Raw genomic sequence first — 26207 nt, 5'->3', positions numbered from 1 at the left:
TGTTCCTCCTATCTTCTAGGTATTTTATTTCTGTGCCCCTATATTAGATTATCTTAGGAGCATTCTTGCTTGTGGGACAATAATATCCAGCAGAATTCCGAAAACAGTTTCTTTTGTGAATGACACAGCAGTGAAGAAAGCTTGACATGGAAGCCATGACCAAGCAGTGAGACAGGATGATAAGGTGTCTTTAATGAAATGGTATGATAGAAGGGAATTTACCTAGCATCAACTCAATTTGGAGTTCAGCCAGTAGGAGAATGTAGAAGGTGCTCTAAAAAAGACAATAAGTATATCTTGGTAGAGAGTCCATATGTTGTATCCCAGTACAACACACTCATCTTCTGGACAGGATCACAGCAAAGTATGTGATCTGTACAAGAACTGGACTGTGGACAAAAAGAATTTTTTTTTTTTTTTTTTGGCTGCAGTTTGGTTGCAGTATTGCTCAGATGCTCAATGTCCAGTTTCGTTTTCGCCTTGACATTGCAGAAAAATTAGCCTAATTCATTCTGCAGGGCAGACACACAAAGATTTATTCATTTATTCATTCATTACTTACTTACTTATTTACTTACTTAGTTACTTACTTACTTATTTATTTATTTACTCTGACAGGATTAAGACCATCGAGCTAACACAAGAAAAAAAAGAAAGAAAAACAGAGATAGCAATGATGGATGATAGTGATAACTGATAATAATAATAATAATAATAATAATAATAATAATAATAATAATAATAGGCATAATAATAATAATAAATACATTACATATTAATTGTCAATTTTACAACAGCATAGTTACAATCTTTACTATGTCATGGGTTAAGTCGAAGTTGAGCAACCTGACAGGTGTTCAACAAGCAATTCCATCTGATGAAGATGACAACCATGAACATATTTCCTCCAAACGTAGAAAAATAATGCCTATTACTCCTGAGACTTCGAGAAAATCTAATGCACTACATTTCCCAGAAAATAGTAGTAGTAGTAGTTTTATTTTGTCTAGCAGAGTTAAGGCCAAAAGACCTTCTCTTTCAACCAAATCTGGCGGACATGCAGAAGAACAGCTCTAAATGCATTTTTTTCCTGGTTGCAGTAAAGTGTTCAGACTGCAAAGTATTTCTGTATTTTAATAATGACAGAAACTGCTACAAAAAATTTCACTCATGATTGTTATGTAAAGGTAAAGTCCCACAGTATCATATATGATACATGCAGTTATGCCCCTTTAAAGTTGAGTATGCATTTATCATGTAGAATGTTGTGTAATGAGCTCAATTATTAATACAATAACACAATTATATAGGCTAGTTTCTTAGTGTTTTTCATTTTCACATGGGTCTGAGGACGCCGTTAGCTCTCCTAATTATTACAGAAGAAAATGTCATTAAAGTTTTTTGTAGAGAAAAAAATTCTGCATACAATCATATCATTAAAAGCAATTTTTGGCAAGGGATAAAAAATCTAAAACAGTGCTGGCCAAATGGCATCAGCTTGTCATACATTTTATCTAGCTCGCAAATAAAAATGTATGATTTGTTCCTTTTTTAACTCCATGCATAAAAGTTAGAGTGTAGCTGGCCATAATAATGTAGCTAAATTAAGACTTGACTTGACACTTACTTACTTACTGGCTTTTAAGGAACCTGGAGGTTCATTACCGCCCTCACATAAGCCCGCCATTGGTCCCTATCCTGAGCAAGATTAATCCAGTCTCTACCATCATAGCCTACCTCCCTCAAATACATTTTAATATTATCTTCCCATCTACGTCTCGGCCTTCCCAAAGGTCCTTTTCCCTCTGGCCTCCCAACTAACACTCTATATGCATTTCTGGATTCGCCCGTACGTGCTACATGTCCTGCCCATCTCAAACGTCTGGATTTTATGTTCCTAATTATGTCAGGTGAAGTGTACAATGCGTGCAGTTCTGCGTTGTGTAACTTTCTCCATTCTCCTGTAACTTCATCCCTCTTAGCCCCAAATATTTTCCTAAGAACCTTATTCTCAAACACTCTTAATCTATGTTCCTCTCTCAAAGTCAGAGTCCAAGTTTCACAACCATACAGAACAACTGGTAATATAACTGTTTTATAAATTCTAACTTTCAGATTTTTTGACAGAAGACTAGATGACAAAAGCTTCTCAACCGAATAATAACAGGCATTTCCCATATATATTCTACGTTTAATTTCCTCCCGAGTGTCATTTATATTTGTTACTGTTGCTCCAAGATATTTGAATTTTTCCACCTCTTCAAAGGATAATCTCCTATTTTTATAGTTCCATTTCGTACAATATTCTGGTCGCGAGACATAATCATATACTTAGTCTTTTCGGGATTTACTTCCAACCCTATCGCTTTACTTGCTTCAACTAGAATTTCCATGTTTTCCCTAATCGTTTGTGGATTTTCTCCTAACATATTCACGTCATCAGCATAGACAAGAAGCTGATGTAACCCGTTCAATTCCAAACCCTCTGTGTTATCCTGAACTCTCCTAATGGCATATTCTAGAGTGAAGTTAAAAAGACTTGACTCTTAATTACGAAATTATTTTAATTAATCGTAATGATAAAAATGTTTGCAGTTGCAGATATTTTGCAGTATAAACTAGTGGATCCTTCATCAGCAGGCAGTACCAACAGCAAGGTGGTGTTGGCAGTATTGTGAAATACAGCAGGTCATCAGTTGCTCTACTGCATTCCTACGAGTTTGTTTGTAATTTTCGAAATTTAAGAAAGTTGACAGTGAAAATCGTGGTTTCAAGACAGAATGGGAATTCGACTATTTGTTTATTCTTAATAAGAACAAAAACCTCAATGCTTAGTTTATCTACAAGTGTTGTTCAGTTCTTAGGAAATATAACCTCAAAAGACACATCATAAATCATCAGAAGAAATACAACCACCATTCGTGTGAGTCACGCAAACTAGTGATTGAACAACTAAAGAAGAAACTTAATCAGCAGAAAAATGTAATTGGTAATATACAGAGTTGCCAGATATTAGATCTACCATGGAGGGACAGCCTTTTTCCATCAAAGTACTTACATTTTGTCTTAAAGGAAGAGTGATATGAATATGGGCAGAGTTGACATTTTCATGAGTACAAAAAAAAATCCTATATATATGCAGTTGAAGAAACTAATATTAATCTCAAATTTGAAATTTTAATACAAAAACATTGTAGGTACAGGTTTCCAAGTACAAAACAATATTTATCCAGCTGTAGATTAACATCATGTTTCTCTGGCATCTTTCTGAAGAGCTTGTGGCAATAATATGTTATGCCAAATTATTAACCTAATGTCTTGATAGTAGTTCTATCCAATAGATTTTCCCAGCTGTTTATTATTAATTGTAAAGCACAAATTCCAAAAAATGGCACAATGTGACAAAATATTTAAATCTCAATGTTTATTAATTGATTGCAATGACGTAAAATTTATTGATACCTAAATTCATATTTATTTTGTGACTTAGCATATTACTGTTCAAAACCCATCATTTAACATATTGAGTGTTGCGTCATAAGAAAGAAATTTAATCAGAAATGTGCATAGGAGGGGAAGAGAAAAAGAGAAAGAATGACAATAATATCTATGCTCGTAGCTGAGGGACACTCATGTCAAGAAAATATAAGTCATCATGAGATTGTTTAGTCAACAGACGTAGTGGTTAGTAACAGGACATGTGGAAGAATATATTGTGTTTTAAGACAGAGTGTACCACGACATGAGAAGAAAGAAGTGTTAGGTGTTATGACTGCGCGGCCCAACTTGTGCGAACAAGCCTGCCAGTAGTGATGAGTAACTCGCTCTCATTCTACTTACTTTTTGAAGGCAAAATTCCTGAATCAAGCTGTACAGTATACATTTTCAGAGCTTATATACTCGTACATATTTATCACTGGACTTTATCATTTTCAACAAGCTTTTTTCCATTCTCTATGTCATGCATTTCTCATGAACGTCTCTTTTAAATGTTCAGAAATATTACATTCACCACTGAATTCGCTGCCACAAACCTTACACTTGCCAAAATATTCTTTTTTTTTTTTTTCTTTTTTCCAATATGCAAACCTACAATGTTAAGAAACTTAATTTAAATTTAATGTAATTATTTAGGTCTTGAAGGAAATAGTTACTAGATAATGGCAAAATTATAGAAGTGATGCTAATTTTCTAAAGGAGGGACTTTTTGCGTCCTGCTTCGAATCGAAGCTGGACTCTGAATTTTTATATGGAAATCGGGACATGTCTCACCAAATCGGGACATCTGGCAACCCTGGTAATATATGCAAATACAAAAATCATCCCTTTTCTTTTTCTGTGTAATTACTTATGAATTAATGAAAGCTAAAAAACCTTTGTCAGATGGAGAATTTGTAATCACTGCACAATTAAAATGGCTGAAATATTTATCGAGGATAAGTGTAAAAGAGAATTTCAGTCATTACCTTTGCCAAAGCAGACTGTGATCAGAAGAACTAAAGATACAAGTTTGCAGTTATCTGACAGCCTAAAATCTGTTATTGACTCTATTTTTCACTGGCTCTTGATGAAAGCACCGATATAACAGATACATGTCAGCTCCTTATTTTCATTAAGGTAGTGAGGGAAGATTTCATTGCTCTAGAAGAGTTATTGAAGATTTGCTCTTTACATGGTACCACCAAGGGGGAGGACATATTTAATGCTGTTCAAGACGTAGTGGAAGAATATGGTGGGTTTGAAAAGTTGTCTTATGTATGTACAGATGACGCGAGAGCAATGGTTGGGATTAAAAATGGCTTTGTTGGACTTTTGAAATAAAAAATTAATGTTCCTATCTTATAATGCATAGTTCATCAAGAAGCTTTATGTGCAAAATCCATGAAAATGTCTGAGGCCGTGGCTACTGTAATAAAAATTACAAATTTACTTAGAGGACACTATTCTCTCACACATTAGAAGTTTGTTGTATTCTTGGAGGAAATGGACTCAGCATATGGTGATCTACTTTTACATGCCGAAGTTAGGTGGCTCAGTCGAGGAAAATGTTTGACACGATTTTTTAACTGAGGAATAAAATCTTTGACTTCCTACGTGATAACCTTCTACATTCACTTGACCTCCAAAACAAACCGAAAAATATTACATTTCTGACAGATATTATTCAGCATTTAAATACACTTAATTTACAATTGCAAGGAAAGAACCAGACAATTTTAGTAATGATAGCATTTGTAAATGCTTTCAAAAAGAAGTTAAATCTATCCCAGCAAATGTTGAAAACAGATCATTTGAATAAACTACGTAATACTGACATTCAAAATTTTTCCAAGTCCTCCTTTCTAGAATGTGCATATGCGATGTTTTAAGGTCATGCAGACAATATTAAATAGTGAAATTCCAGGAGGGCCAAGCAATGAATCTCTACTCGTTTTCTAGTAGATGCAAAAAAATGAACCTTATTTAACCTATGCTAATCATATATTTATCTTTGGCAAGAATATGGGGACGTAAACTACAGTTCAGGCAATGAAGTTTATTAATATTTTTAGGTTCTCAAGAGTTGGATAGTCATAGCTCTTCAAAGAAACACGAGAAAAGTGTACAGGGCTGCAGCAGTTCGCAGAAGATTGACCAGCTCTTCACCTCATCTCAGTCAACATTGGCAAACAAATCGTGTTTTGGCTGCAGAAGGGGCCCTAGCTTTTCACACAGTCCGACATCATTCGTCTTACAGATTGATGGCTGCACACCTCAATTGAATCGGGCAATATATTTGGATTCAGAAGTGGCTGGGAAAGTTTCTTCAGATATAGCTATAATAAAAATAAATATAAAATAGCCAAGGGATGTATCTCAGTGGTAAAGCAATAGATTCGAATTTGGGAGAGGCCCCAGATTCAAACCCCATGGTCGACCAATCTGATGGTTTCCTTATGTCACAAACGCAAATGCTGGACTGGAAATTTACATACCATGATTCATCATCGTCTTAATCATCATCATAATCTATATCTATTCTATCTTTGCTAATATGAAGACAGACTGTTTGTATATGTGTATGAGGTAAACTAACCAATTTTTTGGACGTTGTAAATTTTCTCTTATACACACATTTTCTGAAAATCATGCTTCTCCACTATGCAATTTTATCCAGGAGACCTGAAAGTGCTCACACCTCCAATTTTAGCTAACTCTTTGCCCTCTCTAAGAATACTTATTACAGAATGCGCACTCACAGCAAGCTTCAGCTGTTAATTCCCGACTTCGGGCAAAATTTGTAATATCACGTACTTCTGTAATTGACAGTTTCTGGAAAAAAGTGTACACATCAAGAACCATAGTTCTGACCAGCTTATGTAAAACTTTACGTGTAGTGTCACTACCACGTGGTTTACTGGTACTAGACTTGTTAAATGACATTATGAAACAATCTTTCAACAACTCGTAACATGTCTTCACCGATATTTCCTACTACACTGATGTGAATTATGGTTGAGAACTGAGAAATGCAGTCTCACTTGTTATATTTTGGTTTGACAAAACAAAGGTAAGTAGCTGTATTTATACATGTATTAGCTTCAAGGCTAGCACTTATCTTGCCAACTGCTAATCATACAAACATGGGGTTTGGACAGTCACCTTCAATAAAATTAGCTCTTTCTCACGTCATTATCAAAAAAATCTTATAAATTTTGTGCGTGCAAAGAAGTAAATAAAAAGGCTCCACTACAGCAAGCTAGCACGGTTGTTAACTAGGCAACATTGTGGCAATCTGAATGACTGATTGCAGAATAGCAGATGCATCTAGCCCCGCTCCATGTTCATAGTTTTCTGCTTTCACTTTAGCAAGTTTGCTGTAAGAATAAATAATAACCCATTATAATTAATGGCTTCTAGAATAAATGGAACACAAGTAATATCAAAGTTCGTAAATTCATGATTTCAATGGCAGTGTTACGCTATATACCAAGATTCAAATAATATTACCTTCACAATTCAGAGTTAGAAAGTTTTCCCTCAGTAGGCTACATTACTTAGAACCCAATCTTGCAGTAACAATTGGTGAATTCCAAGTATTATCGCTGATATCATAAATGAATATAATCGAAACTGATAATTTGTGAAATCAATGTACCAGTACCTGTAATTTTGGTAATTGCTGAACTTATAAAAAAAATTCCATTGAACAGCATATTCAGAAACATGTTATTGATAATCTATTTGTTTCGTTACAAAAAAACTTGCAAAACCTAACAAAAACAATGGTATATAATCCTTTAAAGCTTTCCACATAGAGGCTGTGAACATTTTTGGCATAAATTTGTGACCCAAAGACTCTGGTGAAACAATAGCATTCACTATAATAAATAATTCTACACCGACATCCATCAATCCATAGCCAAATGTTTCTGTCTTTACTAGTCACTTAGGAAATATCTTGAAATCTACTGCAAGAATACAAACAGCAGTCATCAAATTCATTATTGCTCTAAAATTTTTCACATATTTTTAAGATCTTTTTTCCATTATTGGAGTTCTCAAGAGTACGCCAATGAAGTATTTAGTTAATACATTTCTATTAATGATACAATTGTATGTTACACAAACACACAATGAAATAAAAAAGGCTTAAGAAACCAAAATATGCATGTCATTTTACAGGATGTATAGAAACAACACCGACAACGCATAGTATGTTGGACGGAATGGTAACTGATCATTTTTCAAGAGCAAACCCATGTCCGGAAATTTATGGTTTGGGTGCTGTGGGACATTGTAGTTTTAGAACGGTTCGGGTATGGTGATGGGTGCGTGTTTCACATTTCATAGAAACCCAAGAAGAGCATCACACTGTACAGTAAATCACAAAAGGTGTTCAAAATGTTGACCTCCTACTTGACTGCAGAGCATACATCGGCAGTGCAGAGACTGCCACACATGGTCAAATAAGTGCGGCTTTGTGCTCAGTATTCAGTCGCAGAGTGGATTCGTGCGATAAGGTCCTCCTCTGATGTTACAGGAGTAGCATACACCATAGTCTTCATAGTACGCCACAGAAAATAGTCGAGAGATGTGAGATCAGGTGACTCTGGTGGCCATGGAACAGCTCCCCCTCTACCAATGTAGTGCATATGCTGCACAGGAAAGTTGAGATGCAGTTCGTTCATCCACTGTACGCTGATGGCTAATGAGCTGCATAACTACGTACGGTAATTAGGACACCAAAAACAATTCGATGAAACTTCGACGCCCACAGCGCCCAAACCATGAATTTCCAGACATGGGTTCCCTCCTGAAAAATGATCAGTCTATCGTCCGGCCCAACATACTAAGCATTCTCAGTGTTGTTTCTATACACCCTGTGGGTCTATATTGTAAAATACAAAATGAAAGGTACACTAATAACTGCAAAATCAATTATGAATGTTAGTCACCTAGTCACTTTCGGTGAAATTTGAATTCTAGACTTTGCAGCATACAATCAAGCCGATGACACATAATTATGACAAAAATATTCCAAATGGGGCAGGCACCACTATTAACATAACGTCTGTTCCTGTTCTTCCATTACCGTAGTAATCTGTATAGGGCCTAATTTGTTTGTAATAGTGCTTATACCCGTATGAATCAATTATTACTTCCTCCATCATGAAATTCACACTACTTATCTCTTCAACGGAATCATATTTAAGAATATCTGAATAAACGAATTAACATACAACCTGTATTAATTATATATATATACAGAGCACTTTTTCTCATTCTATAATTACGTAGTAACCTCCCATTTTGGAAGATTTCGATGTTCCGCCTTACAATTTACAAACTCGTGGTCACTATAAAATGATATTAACTATAATATTAATGTAAATATAACAAATATTTGACTACATAGAAATCACTATTTCAACATAACAGCTGATTGTACAATTCCTAAAGTCAGTATTGCCAACACAAATTGTATCCCCGTCAGTTTAACCCTAGATCATATATACTAACAGATAGCTCTTTTATATAGGCTTTAGGATTTGCAGTCGAGGCCGGCTTGATGTAGTTCAATAATCGTCAACAGATGGCACAATGACCAACACCATCACGAGACACGAACTCTGAACCGGTCTGGTCGGTCTAAATCGATTATTTCTTGCTTACGAGATATTCTCGTAAGCAACGGTATGTACTGTCGACAATTGATGACCATGGATAAATATTATTGGCCTATATGACCTAGGCAAGTTCGGAACGAGGGAGTTCTAATTATAGTTGTCACGTGGGCGAAGCGGAGAGATAAGATAAAGTACGCCTTTGTATTGAATAGAATACAATGCAGTCTCTCGCGCAAAGCCAATCTACCTAGAATTTTTAGACCATGTTATAAAGTTATCGGTGGGCTAAATTATGATTCGTTATCTCTTCTGTCTTTATATATTTGTCGTGAATATTATTTATATTATCAACTGAGTGTATAACATAATTTATCCGTTAATTGATATTTCACTAATGATAAATCCAAAGAACAATGGGAAATAAGGGACTAAACACTGAAAAATAAATAAAATAAGAGAATTTGACGTTCATAATTATAATGTTGTCGGAGTTTTGTTATACTTTACTTTGAATTATTTTAATTTGCACCACAAAAACTTATGAAAATTAATGTTAACATTACCTATTTAGTTATGATAGTAGTATATTGGAAAATTTGTGCATATAGCCTGATTACAATATATAAGTAATCCTATCCTAACCTAACCAATGGTAGTCTTGTTTATTTCAGACATGTTCGTATAATTATACAAAAACAAGAATTATCTAGTTTGCAGCCTGTGATATTGTCTCGTTTACAGTATTATATAATATACATATTACGATATTTACTAGGTACTTTAACAATATATAGTTAATAATATTATAAAATATACAGGCCTAATCCATTACCAAGAAATAGCCCTTCCCTCATATGTTCAATACTGTTTACCTCAAAAGGCCTTCAAACCTTAAAAATTATTAGAAACTGGATTAAAATAGTCATGTTGATGTAGGCCTACAACATTACATTTTTTGTCACTACTCCTGATCCCATTCTAACAGTTTCAGGTTTTGTAATTTGTAACAATACTAACAATACTGATGGGTCATTCCATAGTCACACACGTAACATTTTGGAAGTAACTATGATCTTCACAGGATACTTAATCAAATACTTAGGCGTTCATGAAAGACACATCATTGTTTTTTAACCTAAGCATTCCAAAATATAAACAGAAAATCATAATGAAAAGGAATAATTAATAATGTAAAAAATATTAAATATTATATGGTGTGACACATGAACATTTTCTTGCCACTTAATTTATTACCAAAATGGAAAATGTTCATATTATTGTGCCAAATGTCATAAATGCATTTAATTGTTTTTGAAACAATTAAGACATTTGTGAAGTACATGTAACTGCTAAATCGCATACTTTAATAAAAATAACAGTGCCATTAACAAATAAAATATTACAAATTATATTGTGACACACGAACATTTCTGTCAAGTTGATTACTAATCTTTTCAAATGCATATAGAGATTTACCGTATACACTGTGTCTACAGTTCTTATTATACAAAGCAACACTTGATTACACTAAAGTGTCCACACCTGTGGAGTAACGGTCAGCGCGTCTGACTGCAAAACCAGGTGGCCCGGGTTCGAATCCCGGTCGGGGCAAGTTACCTGGTTGAGGTTTTTTCCGGGGTTTTCCCTCAACCCAATACGAGCAAATGCTGGGTAACTTTCGGTGCTGGACCCCGGACTCATTTCACCGGCATTATCACCTTCATATCATTCAGACGCTAAATAATTTAGATGTTGATACAGCGTCGTAAAATAACCCAATAAAAAAAATTACACTAACGTACACTTTCAGATTTAAAATATCCACGGTTGTTTACAACTATATGTGGTGATATCTCCTGTGTAATGTCACGTAACAAATACTTCAATATAAGCTATCCACTTTTTCTGCCATTTGTAGTACTTCCCTTTTTTTAACAACACAGACGCTTGAAATTCTTCGCCACTACAAGCTTTTGTAACTTCCTCTGCTTATCTGACGTCTTTTTTAAATTGATTATTTAACGATGTTGTATCAACTACTAGGTTATTTAGCCTCGATGGAATTGATGATAGTGAAATGATATTTGGCGAGATGAGGTTGAGGATTCGCCATAGATTACATGACATTCGCCTTACAATTGGGGAAAACCTCGGAAAAACCTCAACCAGGTAACTTGCCCCAATCAGGATTTGAACCCGGTCCCACTCATTTCACGGTCAGATGTGCCTACCATTACTCCACAGCAGTGGACCGAACATAGGTTATGTACATTAATTCTTTTGACTTTCGGTTAGCTTTCTTAAGAATACGCATAAAGAAATGTAGTGTTTTCCAGGCTATCCTTGTAATATTAGTGACTTATTTCAACCAGTTTGTTACTAAAATATATACAGTACCTAAGTGTTTACTTGTGACACTGGTGATCCATTTAATTGGTATATGAGACGAATTTAATTTTGTGTTTTACAGAAGGATACATATTGATTTACTTTTGCTCACATTGATTTTAATTTTATTTGTTGTAGTCCAGTTTTCAATAACGTCAAGCTAGTTTTGCAAGGCGGTGATATAAGATTTATCACTAATTTTTTCTGTATAGTATACAGTCATCCACGAATAACCTTGCCTGAGAAGTGACATTTCTAGTCAAATCCTACAATAATTTTCAGTAAATATTTTGCACCGAGAAGCTATTATACATTTAATTTTACTTCTGAGACCAGTGAAATATATGCCAATTTTATTAGAAAGGTGCATGTATAATTATCCAATAGCATGATATTATCTGCAACAAAAGTAAAGGGCATGAAAGAAAAGAAGAAAACATTAATGCTGTGGTTCTTAGAGTTCCATTAGAGTTACACGTTCATTGTCCACTGAAAGTTGTATTTCTCTATTGAAGTGTAAAAGAGAAACTCTCATAAATTATGTCAGAAACAAAGAAAGGCACCACCCAAATATGTGGGATAATTAATTTAATAATGTTATTACCGGGACTTGAAAAAAGCAATCACATGTAATGGGTGGGGAAAAAAATACTTTTTAATCGTGCTTCTATAGTTCGACAATGCTGACTATTCAGAGTTTTGCCTGACAGGTGAGCTACCATAAATTCCTTGAAGTCCTAGTTATTACTGAAGCCAAATGTGTGTCTCTTGTCAAGAGTCCATTTTATTTATACTTGTTAAGACATCATTCATAGACTAGTTACCGCTTTCAGTTTTGATACTACATACACTGAAATTCATCTATTATTATTCGTCCTATTTATACATTTATATTGAATGATTCGGTCTACCTTCATAACACATCTCATCAACAATACTCGATAAGAGTTGAATTAGCTTCCATGCTGCGTTGTATTTATTTTGTCATGTTCCTATAGCAGGAATATTAAATAGGAATTCCTTAAAACAGATTTATATTCACTCCTATGCCTTTATATAGAATACCAGTACATATACTGTATTTCTTAAGATTTGGTTACTTTATAAACAGTATGTTAGTGCAAGAACTCTTTTTTTCATATTTAATAATTCTGGCATGTGTCAATAAATATGCTTGAGACCTCTGTCTCTCTGAATTACTCTTTACTAACTGGAAACATATTCCAAATTTATATTTTAAAATAGTATTAAAATATCCTCACAATTTAGAGCATAACAATTCCCGAAATAATCATCCTACATTAAATTATTAAGATAAAAATGATTCAATCTATCGCTTGTAACAATACCTTTATGGTCCTAATAAATTAAGAAATAATTTACATCCAACAGATTTATTTTAAAATGGCCTGCAGTTATTATTTTGAATTTTATTGTACCTTAATAAATTGAGTTAAGGTACAATAAAATTTCATCAAGTTTCAAACAAAGTAATTCTATCTTTCCAACAGGGGGACAATAAATACTTAAAGTAATGCTAAACTCGAAAACTTATTGATGCAACTTAATTTCATATTCTATACCACTAACACCAAAAAAAAAGTGTCCTATTGTTCATACTGATTCAAGATGAATAGTTTCTTAGTGTTTGTCCATTCCACTTTTTTTATTGTCCTTCCCATTTCTATTTCTCTCATTTTTAGTAGGTACTTCACATGTAGTATATGTTTTATTTTAATACATATAATGACCATGAAGATATTTGGATATGTCTTACAAAATTCTTGCTGAAGACCATTGTGGTAATATTCTGCCGCATCTGTAGTTTGTACATTTCGAAATTTTCGTGCTTCAGCCCAGAATTCAGCGGGGGGAGGGGAGGTTGATGTGCCAATGTAGTTTTCCAGAATATAATAATATTCAAAACATTATCTAATAGGAGGGGCCTCTGATATTAGCTCTGCAAAAAATCTGATATCGGTACTTCTGTTGCTGGTAAATAAGAAAGAACCAAATATAAAAATTTTTAACCACTTTCGAATTTCAGGTGCTTTGTGTCTCAGCTGCTGGTTTGATATACTGTTTGTTTCCTTTAATTTTCCAGAGCAAAAACTGTCCTAAGCGAAATTTACACTCTGTAATTTTAACACTGGGAACATTTATTTTGGCAGCATTGTGTGATGCTATTTCATAATATAACAAGAGCTTTGAAATGATTAACTGCTAACTACTTACCTGGGTGAAGCGGTTCCTGTGATTTCTGAAGTGAAAACCGTTCAATTTATAAGGAATTTTTTTGTGGAGATGCCTAAACTAACTGACCCCAGTGCTGTCATGGAGGCCACACGAGGCCATATATCGTATGGAACCTACAATTTTTTTTAATTAATCGTATGGGAAAATGAAAATTTTCTCTGTAAGGAGCCATACGGCATATGGGTGCCTAAGTTTTGTACGTGGAGATCTATACAGATCTTAGATCATCTCTTCCTGTTCCTACTGTACCTACCGCCTATTTTGTTTGATGTTCATAAACAAAAATTATCCACCTCTTCAGCACTGGAATCCAGAATTATATAAAATAATGGTTGAAAAACAAGAAGTGCTGCAAATATACACTCCAAGATTCATCGAGACAAGTGTGCATCTATGGTGGTGCTACATGGTGTATTCTTTAAATCAAACTTGTACAATTAAATTGTAAAGCAAAACAATTTCTTTACTTCTTCTTTAATATTAAAAAAAATAATTAAATGACAATTGGAGAAATAGAGAGAGGAGAGTAAAATATATTTCAAGGGAGAAAACAAGGGGTGGGGTGTATGGCCAAGAAAAAAATTACCATGACAGCACTGACCAAACCTAACCTGTTACAGACTCATGTATGTAAGGTGAATAAGCTGAGTATGAAGGAAACTACCTCAGCGCTAATTTAACTCTTATAGACGAACTATATAAAGAACTTCAAGTGTCAATATTGTCTCAAAGGTTTCTGTGTAACAAACTTCATTTAGAAATGCCCATCTGCGATTATGTTAACTGTAGAAGAAGGAAGAAATATTGTTGTCATATGAAGTTACTCAAATTTCCAATTAAGGACAAGGAAAGGCTACAAAAGTTATTTTTGATTTCACCCTTATAAATTGAACGATTTTCACTTCAGAAATCACCGTAACTACCTCAGCACTAGTTTCAGTAATTTAAGGACCAGTATAAAGTAAATTTGATTAAAGTGAGAAAGAAATTCGTAAGGGAGGCGGTCAGGAGGGATTGAGGTTGTCTACTAATTCGTTGCAAACAACTATTATAGGCTATTTCATATGACTAACGATGATTTGTAGAGAGCAAAATACCTACAGTAGGGTAAAGAATCTAAATCAGTACGTTTGAGAACGGATATAAAAGTGTCAGGAAAATAACAGAATTACCGTATATTGCAATTAACTCTGCATTGGCAGAGAAACCGCACAGGGTATCGTAAATCTGCTGAAAATTAGAAAATTGTGTAAAAAAATGCATTCAGAGCGAATTTTCCAGCCTGATAATATCTCGCCCACGTTATGGACATAATTCAATACCGTAAGACTGATATAAAACGAATACTAGAACAATTTGTTAACCAAAGACGATGTTCAGTAGTTATTTAACAACATACAGAGCAAATAAAAACACAAACGCATATTCTAGCAAAAAAGTTCAGATGAAAAGAAAATGATTAGTACGACCGCTTATTCGTAAAAAGAACACTGCCAGCTGTGTAGCCTACATGAAGCAATATATCAAGTCTACGTTATGAACACGTTGAATTTAATGTGGACGAGAAACGTACAGTTATTATTTATCTGCTTCCATATCGCATCATATAATACACCTGTAAAATGAAAACATATAGGCCTAGAAAAGAGGAAACAAGTTTGGGTGGAGGGAGTTGTAATTCTTCCCCTTTCGGATAAATTTCAGAAGAGGGATACCTGCTTTTCCTTCATATTCAAAAATTGTAATCTTGTTCACACAAAATAAATTAGTGCCTTTTCGTGAGCATCATGATGTGCATTCAACAAACGCAGACAAATCTGATCTTTTTAGTATTTTGTGATAATTGTTGCTAGGGAGGTATTGTATACTGAAAATTAAAAACAATTAGATTTCGTACATCAAATGACAGATTATATATTGAACGCAAACAACATTATATCAGCCATGTACCAAAATGTCATCTATGTGTGTTGATGAATTTGGGTAAAACAAGCTTATGTATACTACAATTTAGCGACACATCAAAGTCTTATTGTAACATAACCTCACATTACAATGAGGAAGAAATTTGGAGGTGGCATGACGTAAAAAAGTCATCCCACAGTCGTATTACTCTATGTACTGTTCAGGTACTCTGCCATCTAGTGTTTGTTATTGCAAGCTCATTTCTCGACACTAGCGACGCATAGCGTCCGTTATTTTCCAGTTGCGTCTAAATTTAATATAAGCTTGGCCAATCTGTTTTATATATGATCTAGGGTTTAACACTGGATATGTCAAAATTAAAAAAAAAAAAAATAAGATAAGACCCACTCAATATATCTATACACAAATAAAAGCAAAACTTCCTTACCAATCTTGATTAAAATAACATCTGCCTCTAGTTCTGCAGTTGATGTGCTTTGTTGATCTACGCTCCCCCGAAAATTAAATAATTAAAAATGACAGCAGCTAAAAAGTCAATAGACGATGTAAATCAAGATTTCCGCCAGAAAATCCGTCACCCGTCAAAGCCATTCTTTTCCCGTCCGCTACATTGAAATTCCGTCACTTTTGACGGAATTTCCGTCCTATTGGCAACACTACCTATTGTACTATGATCTGCATCAGTGTCGCCAAGTTGATTTTTTAAAACCCGCTATAAAAGTGCAGAAATAGCAAAATCATGCTATATCATCAACAGTAATCTCACTATACTTGTTTTTTTTTTTTTTAAGATGGGACATGACAGGAGCGTTGCGATCGGAAAAACAACTGAATGTCACATAGCGTGGTAGGCCTGTTGCTATGGTAACAACGGTTGAGTTGCCAAACTTACAGTTTCCATCAGGGGCGAAGCTGAAGGGTAATCTGTGAGCCTTAGAATACCCATGGGATTTTCAAGAAATAAGCGCATTTTCATTTTCCTGTTTCCATTGGCTAGTTGGCTGTGGTACGCGGTGGAGAGCAGTGCTAGTCAGTTAGTAGCTGCGTGTTGTTGCGTACAGTGCTCATATTGTGTTTAACTTTCACTAGTGTTCAGATTATTTAAAATTTGTGCTGAAAGCAAGTTCTTAATTTTTGTGTGTTAATTACAATTATTATATTTATTTGAGTTACATTCTCTTCGTTTTTGGGCCGTCTGTAGACGGACCCATTGTGTAGTTTATTCAATATGACTTCTAATGAAAATTCGAGTGATTTCAGTGAAATTATAACTACTGCTCAGGTTCATTCAGACATCTATGATGCTGCTATAAATCCACAACTGGAGAAGAATGCCATTTCTTCGCATATTCGCATAAGAGTTCACAACTTTTCTGGAACACGGCGTAAAGTCGGAAAAATATCCTCAGCTAGAGAAGCCGACATACATGAATTTAAATTCAAGTCAGTACATAGTAAAATGAAGGGAGTTCTTCCCCGAACTTCAGCTACTCGTTTGTATAAGAAAATGGGAACTACAGTTCCGGTGAAAACTAACAATGTTTTCCAACCACTATTAGAAGATCCAGAAATTGAAATAGATAATTCTATAAGTCAACAACCTACATCACAAATGGATTTTTCCACCACAGAAGAAAAATCTGCAAATTCCCAAAATGGAAGTCGGAAACATAAGCCACCACCCCCTATTGTGGTAACAAGTAAAGTTGATTACTTTAAGTTGCAACAAACTTTGAAGAACTCGCTTCAAATATTAGCAGAAGGGAAGTTTAGTCCTGTCGGTCTGAAACTATATGTTTCAACAAAAGATGATTTTGAGAAATTACAAGATTATTTGATTCTGCAAAAATATAATTTCTATACCTTTCCTTATAACATTTCAAAAGTATTGAAAGTTGTACTACAAAGGACTTCCAAATGAATCCTCGTCTGAAGAAATCCTAACTGAACTTCGGAGTTTAAATTATCCTATTGAGTCAGTTCGACAATTAAGGAAAAAAGTCCAAGAAGAAAACACAGGCTTAATGACATGGTTGCCTATGCCAATTTGGGTCCTGACAGTAAATCAATTACAAGACAAACCCGATATTCGTCAGTTACGCAGTCTTTGCCATCTTAGAGTGGAAATTGAAGATTACATCTCCCGGCAAGAGGCGATTCAATGTTACAAGTGTCAAGGGTTTGGCCACAAGGCTTATTCATGCCACATCCAATCACGATGTGTTAAATGTGGTGAGAACCATGAATCATATTCTTGTCAAAAACCTACTTCTATTCCTGCAAAATGTGCAAATTGCCAAGGGGATCATCCTGCTAATTTTAGACAGTGCCCAAAATACCAAGCTTACGTAAATGGAGTGAAAACCAGGAATCCTACCCATAAGAAGCAGCCAGATCTTTCTGCCCAGTCTTTTCCTCCACTTCCTGTCACTCAACAGGTTATTAAAGGATTCCGAAAGGTAAATATCGATAATAATACTCGACAGGCACCAGATCAATTTGCTGACAGTTCATCTTTCAGTCAATTTTTTCATGAATTGAGAGAATGGTGGAACTTTTTAAAAACATTCAATATCAGTTATTATTTAAGATGTTTACATCAAACCTTCTTGCAAGTGAAGCAACAAAATGATATTTTTAATAAAATATCAGTGTTCATTGATGGTGTTTCTAGTCTGTTTGGAATTGGAACAAAATAAACCCAGACAAAAGTTACACAAGCCACTAAAAATAGTGACCTGGAATGCCAATGGAGTGACTAGGGATAAAAATGTACTTGACGACTTTTTACATCAGCATGATATAGATGTGTTTTTAATCACAGAAACTCAATTAACACCTAATAAGAGACTCAGCGTTAAAAATTATACAGTGTATCGCTCTGATGGAAGTAATGGCCCTTTTGGTGGAACAGCTATCTTAATTAAAAATTGTATTAGACACTACAGAATACAATCACCCCAGCTTACACACATATCTATAACTTTAATTGAAATTCAGTACATTAACGAAACCATTTTAATTGGATCGATGTATTGCTCTCCAAATAAGCCTTTCTTAGTTTCAGAACTTGATGCAATATCCTGTATATCAAATAATTTTATAATTGGCGGTGACTTCAACGCTAAGAACATTGAGTGGAATTCACGCGTAACAACAACCAGAGGTCGCATACTCTCAAAACATGCTGACAAGCACGGCTATCAAATCTTAGCTCCTAACAAACCTACTTTCTACCCTCAAAATGCAAATCATAAACCAGATGTACTTGATGGATTTCTTTTCAGATGTAATTCTTTACCCCTGTTTATAGACACTTTACAAGAACTGTCCTCTGATCATAACCCTGTTGTTTTAATCATTGAAAGAGCAACTACTGAGAGGCTATTTCCTCAAGCTTTCTTAAGCAGCATGGATTGGTCGTCCTATCGAGGATATATTTCACAACCAATTTCTGCTAATCCATTGATTACAACAAAAGAAGACATTGATGAAGGAATTAAAATCTTTGAAAATACTTTGAAAGCAGCAAAATATGCTTCACTAGAGAAAGAACCAATACAAAGTTATCTCCATCAAAACTCGAATTTACGACTACTAAGAATGGCTAAACAGAGAGCTCGTAAGCGCTGGCAAAAAACTAGATCACAAATTGACAAAAACGTATATAACATTATGAAAAATAGAGTGCACAAAATGGCACTAGAAATCAAAGTTTCGAAATTTGAAAAAGATGTTGCTGATGCAGGACAGTCAAACAAAATTTGGACAATCACCAAACGGTTAACCAAACATGATTCCTACTCTAAAAATCAACCTTTACATGGCAAAGATGGCCCAGTTTATAAGTCTTGTGAAAAAGCTGAACTGGTAGCCGATTGTTTTGAGAACCAATTTAAACCTGCTAATGAATGTGACAGCTTAGTTGAACATTATCGCCATGTCGAGAAAACTGTCAGCACATTCCTACTATGTCCCGTATTCCAGTACATTTGTTTAACGAGCCCGTCAGAAGTCAAAACCATTATTAAACGCCTTAAACCTAAAAAGGCACCAGGTCCTGATAAAATTAACAACATGGAACTTAAAAACTTACCTAGAAAGGCACTTATGTATATTACCAAGCTTTTCAATCAGTGTATAGCTCATCGATATTTTCCAGATGCTTGGAAACTTGCATATATTACTGCCATTCCCAAACAAAAGAAAAATCCAAAGGTTCCAGCAAATCGCAGACCAATAAGTTTGATTAATGCTCTTGGCAAAGTATTTGAACGAATTCTTATGACCAGACTTCTACACAGTGCACCAAACCTTATTCCACCCTATCAGGCTGCATATCAACAAGGTCTCTCCACAACACACCAACTGCTGCGTCTTGTTGAACAAACAACTATCGGTTTCAATAACAGAGCTACTACCGTAGCAATATTTCTCGATGTCAAAAGTGCATTTGACTCTGTGTGGCATACTGGTATAATTTATAAATTAATCCAATCAGAGGTTCCTGATGCACTGATTCATATTATTGCTGATTTTCTTCGGAACAGACGTTTCTGTGTTAAGGAAGACGGCTGTTTATCAAGACAAAAGAAAATTCAAGGAGGAGTTCCGCAAGGCTCAGTATTGGGCCCTTACTTATATTGTGCATATACTTCAGATCTTCCAGAAACTGACGTCACCAGGTTAGCCTTATATGCAGATGATACACTAGCATACACTACACATCGTAATGCCGATCTAGCCATTGGTCGACTTCAACGGCATGTCCACCTTATAGAAGAATGGTTCCAACATTGGCGCTTAACTGTAAATACAATGAAGAGTCAAGTCATAGCCTTCAGTAGAACTCGAAGTGTACCACAAACTAAACTCACACTGTATGGTATTGCCCTTGAATTTCAGGATTCTGTTAAGTATCTTGGAATCCATTTGGATAGTCGTCTGTTATGGCATACCAACATTGCAAATACACGAGCAAAAACAATAGCAAGAATGGTACAACTGTATCCCCTTTTAAAAACACGTGCATTGTCAACATCTAAAAAAGTGACAATTTATAAATTGCTGATTAGATCAGTGCTTTTGTATGGTTCTACAGTATGGGGATACGCACCTAAGACAACATTAGATCCCATTCGAGTTGTACAAAATAAAGTATTACGTGTAATTCATAACAGCGGGTGGTACACAAGAAACGAAGAGATACATCAAGATCTAAAAGTGGAAAGTATCCCAGTTATCATTAGAAGATTCGCTGAAACATTTTATAAACAGGCACATTCCCACCAAAATGTGTATGTATCAAAACTAGGAACTTATAACCCTCAGTACTACACAAGACATCGTACACCTTTGTTCCTCCTCTCATAGTTATCTGTCAAATTTGTTTTCACGCTGTTCATCCTGGTTATGACGGGAGTGCAGCATCATAAATGAACTACCTCTCAGCAATAAGTAAAAGTAATTAGGAACAGTCGGGAGATCACCCAAGATTTCGATACTGTATCCAAAAGTTGACGAATTTAAAAAAGAAAAAATGTTTCCATTGGTATAAGTAAATGAAATCTCTAGTTTTCGGTATTATGCTCTCTAGTTACGGAAGGATTGACGCCAGCTCCTCGGCGCGGGACCAGCGCACAACTACATTATGGCTACTCACCAATGAGTTATACACTCACTGAATGAGGAGACTGCTTCAAATGAGGCTCGCTGCAGCTGATAGAGAAAGCATATGCGCATGCGCCAAGCGGAGTGCTTGCATACGTCACTAATGCTAAACCGTGTGCTGTGAAGTCTGGAAAGAGCCTAGACTCTGGACATGCTCCGGACGTGTCATTCAGCGTCACCAACCTTAATACTAGTGAGTCTGCTACAAAGGTCCGAAATTCAGCTACAAATACCAAAATGAAGCAACACACATTCACAGAGTAATAACCAGAATCTATGACCTATGCTATAGTTACAATGTTCGAAGGCGGATGTGTTGGATATGTCATGCATTAATTTAGGGCCAGTTCATTTTTGTTGCATAGTCGACTCCCAATAAAGACACTGTCAGGTGTCGGCGAATTCACCAATCGAGGAATTGACCATTAAACAATGGGCGCAATTCACATAACAGGAAAAGAAAACTGAAAATAATAAAGTTTTCCTTGCCATAAATAATGGTCGCAGTGTCCGGAATTCAGTCCTAACTTAAATTTTCTATTATGTTTTCGTAATTTTTTTGAGGAAGCGAGAAACTTCTTATGGTTATTAGAGTGTGAGAAAATAAAATTTGATAGAAGAACGTGTTTACAAATAAAATCAAGTATTCACAAATGGTCATTCGATGGAATCTCATTCGGCTACACTTTGCCATTCGACTACGACCATTCTGCTAAAAGCTACGTTTAGCCGAATTCGGCCACGGTTGGCAAAGCTGCAGTCTGTCAGTGTGTGAGAAATTATGGTATAAAAAAAGTATCGCAGATCTTTTTGGCCCCTGAAATTTTAAATGTTAAACAAAGAAGCGAGTCACTGTCCAATTTGTATTCTCCCAACCAGCTGCAACCCCCTACAGACACCATCCTGCCAAACGCCGTGACAGTAGAAGTACACTCAGAACTCGTGTAAATAGTCCTATAATGCCAATAAGTTAAGAAAACCAAATCTAATAAAACGTTACAGACTGTGAGTTTATTGTTATTGTTGGAAATTTTTTCCACAACACTATCACTACTGCTTTCATTGTATTTTGTTATTATTATGATCTCCATTTGTCAAAGTCGTCAATATCAATAGCGGTCTTTTATAGACATGAAAAACACGAGAAACGCATAAGATCCCTTTTTTTATCTTGTCACTACAAATTCCATCAAATGAAATCTTTCCCTCAAAAAGAGAACAGGCTATTGTTCTTTTAAAATTGTCTTGGTTAAGAAAACTCCTCTGTCGAGAGGGGCTTGAATCTGCACAACTGTGGTCACACCACTCGTTATTGGCTGGTGAACACTGTCCAGTTCCCAGCACCACTGTAAATGTTGCTGGATAAAAAAAAAAAGACTATCTATAATCTGACTTGAGGCGATGGCCCCTATCATATTCATTTTAAATAAAAATAACTGCTCTGCAAATGAGAGTGAAAAGTCACCACGCTCTCATTCAACATAGCGGTCTTTTGCATTGACGTTTCTTCCCTGATTCACTCATTGATAATCCTTCAGCTTCATGTTATTTTTGTTCAGGCAAAATCCTCTTCACCTTTGTTTTTCTTATTTTTTAAGTAGATTATTTTACAACGCTTTATCAACATCTTAGGTTATTTAGCGTCTGAATGAGATGGTGATAATGCGGGTGAAATGAGTCCAGAGTCGAGCACCGAAAGTTACCCAGCATTTGCTCATATTGGGTTGAGGGAAAACCCCGGAAAAAACCTCAACCAAGTAATTTGCCCCGACCGGGAATCGAACCCGGGCCACCAGGTTTCGCGGCCAGACGCGCTACCGTTACTCCACAGGTGTGGCCTTCACATTTGTTAGACATCTTGTTTGCATCTGCTACTTATTTTTTACTATTCTGGTTATTTCCTCATAAAATGTTATACATTAAGAACGATCTCTCTTGTTCATCCTCTTTTAGTAGATCTACTGTATTTTAGTTTAAAAGTAATGGAGGCGTCTCGCCTACAGGTCGATTTCTTCTAAGCAACTGAGTATACTTTCCTTTGTGTCAATGCTCCTCCCTTGTCTACCCGAGTCCCTTTGTTTGACCCAATCCTGCACAGGACCATCACCATAAAGGCTCGCTTGCTAACTTCCTCTTTCCTCACAAGTGACAAAAAGATCTGCGATACTTATACTAGAGGACAGTATTCATTTTTCGTCGGTCTGTTTCCGTAAAGTGCAGTTGTGTTCATTATTATCGTGTATCATCCATTTATTCACTTTTCGTTTTTATTCAGTCAACTGTGGGTGCGGTATTTCGGTACTACGAATACACTTATAGTATAGAATTCGAATTAGATTAGCTACTGAAACGAACGTGAAAATTGAAAATACATTTAACGGTTGGTAAAGAATACTTCGTGAAAACGAACTTTTTCTAATTACACTTTTCGACGCAGGAGCATGACTGTATTGGTTAGCAGCAGTGTCTTTAAATAACCACGCGATGAAGTGAAGTGAGAGCGGTATTTCAGTGCATGTTTGTTTGTGAATTTAAAAACATGGATCAGTGTAGTGATCTAATAGTGTATCTGAAATCAAGACCATTTTCTTCGTTGTCCTATGCAGAGAAATGTGCAGTGAAAGAGAGAAGACCAAAACCTCATCTAAACATTGTACAGCGTGATAAACATCAGTCACGTAAGTTTCAGTCTCAGTGGTATGAGCAATATGAATGGTTAACAACAAGTGTAACGACCGGCATGATGCATTGTTACGTTTGTCTTCTGTTTGGTGGTGAAGGCGATAATAAAGAATGGAGTGAAACTGGGATTGCATGCATGAAAACTTCCATCGTAGAGCACGAAAACATCAAATTTCTAAGAAACATATTCTTAATTGGGAACGATATCATCTTCTGGGACAGCTCAGAATAGAGCATGCTCTATCAGAAGCGGCTCGGCTCTCGAGTCTCAAGCACAACGAAATGGTGAGTCGCAATAGACGATATCTTGGCAGACTGATTCAAGTCATCTGCTTCTTGGGAAAGCAAGAGCTCGCATTTCGTGGACACGATGAGAGCGATCAGTCAGAAAATAAAGGCAATTACCTAGAAATATTGGACATGCTTGCGCAAGAAGAGCAGTTTGTTAGAGAAAAGTTGGAATCCATATCGGGCTTTAAAGGGACTTCAAGTGAAATCCAAAATGAATTCATTGAATGTGCAACATTAGTAGTCAAGGAAACAATTCAGAAGGAATTAGACTTGGCGGAATTCGTGTCAGTTCAAGCAGATGAAACACTAGATGTGTCTTGTAAATCACAGATGAGTGTTATATTTCGTTATTGTGTGAACGATTCAGTACAAGAACGGTTTTTAGGATTCTTTGATGTATCAAAAGACAAAACCGCCGAAGGTTTATCAACTGTTATCTTGAATGTGATGAAAGACAGCAAAGTTGAAAATAAGCTCATCTGTCAAACTTATGATGGAGCTTCAGTGATGTCAGGCTCTCGTGGTGGTGTTAATGCGATAATTAAGCAGCAGTGCCCTAATGCAATGTTCATTCATTGTTACGCTCACAGACTTAATCTGGTACTTTTGTATGGTGCCAAAACGATTAAGAAAGTTCGTCTCTTTGTTTATGATTTGACAGCCTTTCACACATTTTTCAGTAAATCTTCAAAAAGATCTATGCTTTTAAGAGAGGCAGGTTTCAAACTCCCTCAAGCAAGCACTACGCGCTGGAATTATCACTCTAGAGCTACAGCAACTATAACTGCTCACTTTCAGGAACTAAGAAGAGCGATGTCTCATATTATTGACAATGATGAAGACTGAGATGGAGATTCCTATAATGGCGCTGTTGGTTTGTTAAGAAGATCAGAAGATCCAACCTTCATTTTCTTGTTGTGTTTTTATCAGAAAATATTTGTTTACATTGACCACTTATACAGTGTGTTGCAAATAAAGTGTACATCAAATATCAGCATTTGCAATCATGAAGTAAAACTTGCTATAACGAATGTAAAATCTCTTAGAAATCAGGAAACTGTTGAGGAGTGCATCAAAGATGCTAAGGTACTGAACAATGAGGCAGGATCAGGATCATTTATGACACTACAAGTCCTAGCTTTTGAAATAATTGATACCATAGTGACACAGATGGAATCGAGATTTGAAGATCTTAAAAACTTTAATTTTGTTGAATTACTCGATGAAAAACAGTTCCCTGCTTATAGATCAGTGTTTCCGTCACTTACGTTGAGTGCATTGGTAAAAAAGTATCCATACTTTGACAGTGAACAGCTTCAAAATGAACTCACAAACGTTTATTCTGACCAAACAAAGCATTTGCCTGCAGGTTTGTTGCTGAATTTTTTTTTGAACAATGGCTTAGAAAAAATCTATCAAGAAACAGTGTGGCTCATAAGACTGATTCTCACCTTCCCTGTATCTACTGCGTCGAGTGAACGAAGTATGAGTGCATTGAAGAGAGTTAAGACATTTTTAAGGAACTCCATGTCAGATTCTAGACTGAGCAATTTGAGTACTCTGGCTATTGAGAAGGGTTTGTTAAACAGTCTTTCCAGGGACGACATCTTCAAAGAACGCATCATCGACATCTTTGCAGAGCGAAAAACACTCCGACTGGAGTTTATCTACAAAAAAATATAAGGTATGATTTTTAGAATACCCAGTTGCATGAATGTAGCTTCGCCACTGGTTTCCATATGGCGAGTGCTTAATAGCTCTCTTGGCTAATTTATTGTGCACACAATATTAGCATTGGCACGTTTCGTCTTTGATTCTCTGTCGATTTTTGTATTGTTTTCTTACCTTCGCGTCAATTGTCAATGAATGTTTTAACGTCAGACA

The 26207-nt window shown here is 35.6% G+C and overlaps 1 protein-coding gene across 1 annotated transcript in view; it reads right to left on the bottom strand.

Moving 5' to 3' along the window:
* LOC138698629 (lipid storage droplets surface-binding protein 2-like) overlaps nt 1-16409 on the bottom strand; it is a 466618-nt gene extending 450209 nt beyond the window's left edge. Inside the window, exon 1 of the mRNA XM_069824754.1 lies at nt 16108-16409. The gene's annotated coding sequence lies outside the window, so the exon portion shown is untranslated. The remainder of the gene's footprint in view (nt 1-16107) is intronic.
* Between the last annotated feature and the right edge of the window lie 9798 nt (nt 16410-26207).

Source organism: Periplaneta americana, chromosome 1, assembly GCF_040183065.1.
Source record: "Periplaneta americana isolate PAMFEO1 chromosome 1, P.americana_PAMFEO1_priV1, whole genome shotgun sequence".
In the NCBI taxonomy this organism is placed as follows: Eukaryota; Metazoa; Arthropoda; class Insecta; order Blattodea; family Blattidae; genus Periplaneta; species Periplaneta americana.
The sequence above is the reverse complement of the archived record's forward strand: the minus strand, read 5'-3'. Positions and strand labels throughout refer to the sequence as shown.